Source organism: Drosophila kikkawai, chromosome 3R (assembly GCF_030179895.1).
Source record: "Drosophila kikkawai strain 14028-0561.14 chromosome 3R, DkikHiC1v2, whole genome shotgun sequence".
Taxonomy (NCBI): Eukaryota; Metazoa; Arthropoda; class Insecta; order Diptera; family Drosophilidae; genus Drosophila; species Drosophila kikkawai.
Genome location: NC_091731.1, coordinates 21034219 through 21041453, shown reverse-complemented (window position 1 = coordinate 21041453; position 7235 = coordinate 21034219).

The following is a 7235-nucleotide window of genomic DNA, read 5'->3' as shown; positions in this document are numbered from 1 at the left end:
CTTATAACCAACCATAACTTACATTAGCTCATCACAGGCATAACCAATTAGGGGTTCCCCTTCTCCTCACTCTCAGCTGGCGCTTAATTTCTTGCCACAATCCGCAAGTTCGCAAGCCAAACTCTGTGGCAAACACAAAAAAAAAAGAAGAGGAAAACGCAACAAACTCGGCAACAAATCCATTATGAGCTTATGCCGCGAGCGTAATGCAAAGTTTTCGCACGAATCGCGAGCTTCACTTTTTCCACTCTCGCCTCTGACAACGTCGAGCAATTATTTTAAATGCGCCGTCAACGCCGCCGCCAAACTAACCAGACAAACAGCGGGGATTCCGGCGGAGAGGCTCCGGACTTGGGAGCTGGAAATCCGCCGAGTCAGAGCCACTGCCAGCGCCAGCGCCGGGACCAAGACCGTACGTGCATAATTAATTCAGCGCATAAATTCAAGACGCCGCCCAAGGAGCCGGGTAAGTCTATGAAATTATAAACTTTATCCTTTCGCGGCTCGAGTGTCAAATGGCGACTGGCTTTTTGATGTCGCCAGACAGTCAGAGAGACAATTCCCGCGCACGACTTTAAATAAATTAAAAACGTGAATGATTGTGCCAAATGGAAAATGCTCCCCGAACAAAGAGTAGCGGAGAAACTGTGCCACCGCTAAGGGGAATCCCCCCGTGTGGAGGGAAAAACTAATCCAGATGTGGTAAAAACTATGCGCAATGTTGCCGATACAGATCAAACAACTTTCAGATAATTAAAACTGAAAGAGAAGAATAAATTGTTCGGTGAAGCGAAAGATATCACGGAGGAGCCAGGAGCAGGAGGAGCCTGGCAGATGGATATGCAAATCCCGCAAAGGACTCAGAAATGGATATGCAAATTGCTGCAGAAAAAGCAAAAAGGAAGGTAAACAACATAAGTAAGGACCGAAATGAAGAGCAAGTTAAGGTGAATGGTGAAAAAAGCCCTGATCAAATATGGAAAAAGGATGAAGGATAGCAAAAACAATGAAGAGTCCAATGGAAAAACTCTGTATCGGCGTACCTAACGATATTTACCCTATCTTTAAAACCCGACAAAGCCTAAATAATAATAGTCCAAGCGGAATTCCGAGTTCTAACAACTTTTTTACTCTCTTCTATTTTCATAAAAAAAAAACACACTCACAACTGCTGTCGCCTCTCCTAGTTCAGAGACCCATTTCCCATTTCCCCGGAGTTTTGCCGCTCTCAATATTGTGTGCTTCAAGTGCTTTTGCTCTTTGCATTTTCGCATTGTCAGCAGACGGCGTCTGCTCCACATCCTTTGATGCCAGCCAGCTCGGTTTTGGTCCTGGCTCCTTAGACTCTTTGGTAATTGAAAACGCAAGTTAATTTCTCACTTGCCTGTTTCTTTGTTTGTTGGATGGCTGGCTGAGCTCTCTAGCCGGGAGCCGGGCACTGTCGCACTTATTGTATTAAGAAGATTTTTCGGCAAGTTTTCGTAATTAGTAAAGTTTTGATTGTGCGCCAGCCAATGTTCATTTGCGAGATTTCCTCGTCAATTGTTCTTCCTCCTCAAATTGATTTCAGTCCATGAACATCAGCATAAGCCGACAGCTGGCAGCACTTTGCATAAATACTCTCCAAGTCCTGGCGACTCCTTCTGACTCTCGGTGGAAGGAAGGCTATCAAAAGCAGCTTTGCACTTCATTCACTCTGGAGTCGGAGTCGTCGTGTCTCATGTGCAGTTGGGGGTCAGAAAGTGCATAAATTTGCAGGTGAAAAACCATCTTGACCAGCTTCTAGAGATGATGGTTTGACTGTTTTTCAATGAGTAATGTATTTTCAAGTTGTACCTTTTTGAATAATATAAAATTGGACAACATTTCTGGCAAGTATTCTAATAATTTCTTTAAGAATTACATTACCAAATAAATCAGACTGCAATAAAATAAAAAAATAAATAAATAAATAGTCTCTACATTTACTTTCAATATTTGTTCTACTTTCTTAGTTCTAGCTTATCTTCACCACCTTTTTATCCATCACTGACTTGCGACAGCTCACACTGGACAGCATCGTCAAGGAAAATGGGTTTTTGCTTCGATTGGCAGTATTCCGAAACAGACCACTTCCTTCAGACAAATCCAGGACTCGTGTCCGTCCAATGTAAGTAGCTTAGAACTTGTTTTACCCACCGAGGCGGCAAAAAGTGCGCACTTCATTGATCAGCATACAGGGAAAATATTCAAAAATTCGTAGTTCGGTCGGGCACAAAGCGATAACCAAATGCAGATGAAGTTTTTGTTTTTTTTTTGTCGCCCGCCCAGGTCTCTTTCCTGTAATGGAGCATTTGAATTTGCATTTGCATGCGGAATGTGCCGGGTGAAACTTTGCCGCCAACGCAAAGATGACAAAAAAGCGGCGGCAGCGTCCAGATAGTGGCATATATCTTCGGTTACACCACCACTCTCCACTGATGCAGGTGCCAGCGACAATTGTCGCAGTCACGTCAGGATCAAAAGCGGAACAAAAAATGCAGACACTGAATGGCAAAGGGAGTGCGAGGATGATGCCAGGACATAGATGCGAAAACAAACTGTCATGTGGGAAAATATGCGTTGCTGTCCTGCCCCGTGTCCTGTTTGGAGTAGTCCGTTCATATCCTGCCGGCTCGGTATCCGGCGAGAGGCGAGGCACACACAAATGAAGCCTTGATGCCATCAAATCGTGTTTGGTGATGGCCGGTGATAGCATTCCCTGGGCAGGTGGGGTAGGTGTTTGTCGGCTTGTGTCCATTGATTGATTTTGCCCTCCTGCAAAACAAACTAATAAGCGAACGCAAAGACCGGCCATCACAGGGACAGCGAGCCGTGACAGGGCTTTTATGGCAGTGCAACAGTGCGTATGCGTGTTGCACATTACACATACGCCGGGAGTGGCGCGGCGACAAGTGCATTTATAACTGCAGCAATCGCTTTTAAGCGCCCAACAATGCAGCTTCCACGCATGAACAGTTCGCAGCTGGATCAAAGTTACCGGCGCACACCGCACACACGCACATGGCATTGGTTCACACACCCCGTCGATACGTATTCGCTATTGTCAACCAAACAACCAACCAAAGAACACACACCTCGCTGGGTGGGGGGAAGGTAGGCAGGTAGTTGGGAAGGAACATCTATGGATGAAAGGCCCCTCCAGCTGGCATGTGCCGAATTGTAGCGGATTTATTCGATATGTTACTTACAAATTGTTACAGTCGTATAAGCGTGAAAAATCTTTATTTCCTATTTATACTTTTGAAGTTTAGTTTACACAAAATAAATATTTGTTAGTACTTAACTAGTAATTTTAACAATTACTTTTAATACATATATAAATTCCAAAATCTAAAAAGCTTTATTTTCTGTATTCCATCATTTTTAGCCAACAAAGTTAGCATTTTAAATTAATTTTAAAGAAAATTGGCTTATAATATTTTAAGATTTCAATTAAATTTCATTAAATTTAGTATACAATTTTTTTATATTTTCTTTGCTAAATTGTATCTTTTACAATGAACGTTTTTGACATACCAAAGCGACACCTGGCGAGATACTTGCCCAACATTTGACAAATTCGAGCTTAGTACTTTTTCCAAGTTGACAAAAGGTTGCGCTACCCTGAAAAAATAGTTTTACTTAATTTTTTATTCTTTTTTAACGCAAATCTTTTAATTTTTTATTTTTCATTTTATTCTCCAGTTTATAAAGATTTAATAAATATATAATTTTATATTCCCATTCGGAGATATATACATTTATATATACATTCTACAGTTTACTGTAACTATTCTATTAATTCTACTTGGTTTCTTAGCATTTGAAGAGAATTTTCAAAAAGAATATTACATGTCTGTAAAAAACGACTGTTAAAAGTATCTGTAAAAAGTATCTGTAAAATGTAAAATAAAATCTATGTAAAGTGTAAAGTTTGTGTTGCACAAGGAAAAAAAAATTAATTAACCTATGGCTTAAAAAAAATATCGTAAACTTCGATAGCTTTATTTGATATGTCCAAAACAAGATTGAATTATTTTTTTTTAGTTCTGCTAATTTGTATTTTATAATTAAGATTTCGATTTTAAACCAACAAATAGAAATTATATCGTAATATTTAATAAATTAAAATTTAAATGTTCTCTATTAGTTAAAAACCAAGCATCCTCAAAACGACTTTTTGAATATCCCACGCCTCACTCCCTATAATAAACACTCAAAAGCTCGTCCAGGACATGCGCACAAGGATTCGTCTGACCTTGGGTACAACAATAAAACCCGAGTGCCGGAGAGCAGCCAACGCAAAGCTGATTGTGCCAAGCCGAAAATTTATGCGCGTCCAACAAAGGCATTTGAATCGCCGTCGCGGCGAAGCAAAAAAATACTCAGAAAAAAAAGCACAGAAAAGCAGGAGGAATCCGAGACGCATAAGTGCCTGGCCAGGCCCATGACCAACCTCCAAAGACCCTTGATGAATGCCTGAGCGTACACGACCAGGGGTTGCGAGTGGCCAAGTGTGTAATTTGCTGTTCGGAAAGGTTCTCAGGCAACGTGGTTCCTCTTATCAAAGAGCTTGAGGAGGGAATGCCAAGCTCTGCTCTGCGGATTGCTCTCTCCTCTGCTGAGTCGGATGCTGGTGATGCTGTAACCACGAGCACGCCGTCAGTAGAACGCGAACTGTGCCCACGACAACGGAACGGGTCTTGAGGCTTGCACACATTTCATTCCTTTTCCTAATAAAAAACGTAAAACTATATATAAAATTTAAACTAGAAGTTCAATTAAATAAAATAAAGAATATATATTTTATTAAACCTCTATAGTTTATAAAAATGTGTAAAAGAATTTAAAAACCGCTAGGCTTAAACTCACGGAAGTTCTTAAGCCAAAACAGAAAATCAATTTCATTTTGTGTGTAAGTATCTCAACGAAACCGTGACATTTTGTCCTGTGTGAGGTTATTTTTGGTTTTGAGCGTCACAAATGGCAATCAGTGACGTCACAATGGAAAGGAAGCTATGCCCAATGCCACCCACTCACTCACTCATCAGCTTCCGAAAAGCTTCGCCAGACACTTTGGCGCCCCTTTTTGTGCTTAATCAGCCAAACCATTCGATTTTAATATTAATATTAATATATATACCATAATATAAGCCAGAGTCTGATGCAATGTCAGCCAGCGATTTGGTCAGTTGTCATTCTAGATAGAAAAAAAAACGTCACGAAACGTGAGATTTCCATTTCCCCACTTGAAATGCCAGCTAAGTACCTGGGCTTAGAGTCGATCTCTAAATTAATGTGCGTTGTCCGGGGGCAGGTGGAAACATAATACCCGCGCGGCCCACCTATTCCCAGCAAGGTGTGTTTTGCCCCTCAACTTATTGGTCCCTGGCACGCCGGCAGTATCGATACCAAAACACTCTTTCTGTTTCATTTTTTGGGTCAGTTCAAGGCCCCGAGAAGGTGAGACAATACCTTGGCCTTGACAGAGAGCCTGAAATTTATTGTTAAATCACAAAGAGTGCGATTTAATGGAAGCGCTTAGGCTGAAAACCCGCCATTTGTCAACACAAACAGATGTCAGAGATTAAGCATTAGGTATACAAATTAAAGTAAGAATTTGCAGTCTGTATTTGTATATATTTTGTGGGGTAAATTGAAAATAATTAGTGCGATTAGCATTTTACTCTCTAAAAACTTTGGGGAAAGTTGCAAGTGCCGAGAAAATTAAGTAATTAAATATTCAGTCAAGCTGATATCTAACAGAATAAAGATATATTTATTGTTAGAATATATTTTTTAATCTAATATAATTTTCTTACCTGAATAAAATCATATAATAATCAAGCTATATAAGGTTACTAAATCAATTGACTAACGTCTGAGCTCCCTCTTAAAGTGCCACACTTCACGAGGCCGCAAACGTCGAGCTCCAATTATCCAGACAAGATATGGGTACTGTTTTTTCAGTACCTTCTAACCGGGCCTGGCCTGGTCCGTGTGACGTCGCTGTACGCACCGCCAATTGTCGTTAATTCAAGCTTATATACACAAATTACTAATAAAGGGGAGATTAAGCAACTCGATGATGGGCCACTTAGCAGTTTGGGAACCAAACCGGCCTGCGGAACAGATCAAAATATGTATCGACAGCGGGATCAGAGACTGGGATGAGAAACGAATCGGATTCGTGTCTCAGCCTTTGTTTCTGTGGTCAATAAACTCGAATGGCCCGAAGCCAAATTTAGGGTAAAGTAACGCTCAAAAGCGGCAAACAAACTTTGCTCGGATAATAATACAAGTTATTTAAATAGATTTCACAAAGAAATTGCAGGGAATTCTCAGAGAATCGCCGGCGCGACGCCATTGTACTTCAGTTGGCGGTGACAGATTTGAATTAAGTCATTTGTGTGTGGATGCAGCTCGTACGCGGCGCGGATATATTCAATTATAGATCGGGGCAAGTGGGCAGGAATGAGGATTTGAATATGCGCGCGAAAATCAGATCATCTCGCATCTAATTTGCATGTCTAAGCGTTGCCAGCAGCCTATGTGTGAACGCAGAAAGACAGACACAATTGGTCTTGCAAAAGATACTTTTGTATCTCAAAAGCCCCTTCCCAGTTCCAGGGAAAGGTACACCCTTAGTTCTAACTAGTCGGTGATTGTTACCACACTTGTGCAAACACATAGAAAACCTTCAACTAAATTAGAGTTGCTCTTGAGCTTGTTCACGTGTGCCTCTCTGTATCTGTATCTGTTAGATAAAAGCCAGCATGTACCCTTTTCCGCCGCCTTTCGAGGCAAACACGAGATAAAAGAACCACTTTTTCGGCAACCACCGAATCGCAGTCGAGACCCGAAAAAACAAAAGGTAAGCGTACATCGACCACGATCACGGGAACAAACAAACAACGCGGCGTCAGAAACTTGTTTCGGGTAAATTACAAATTCAAAAACGTTCAGAATGCCGGTTAGAAACAAGCGAGCCTCTCGGCCCAACATCGAACAGGTTCGAAGTAGCGCAGACTCGAGCTTTTTTAGGGTCTAACAAAAAAAATCTCAAACCATTAAGGTTTATAGAAGTAAGATTTTGGTAGTACTATAGTTTTTATTTCATCTTAAATGATTTACTAGGAATTAAGGCAGAATCCTTACTAATTAACACACATATTAAATTTATGGTTATCAGAAAATCATCAAAAACGCTCACT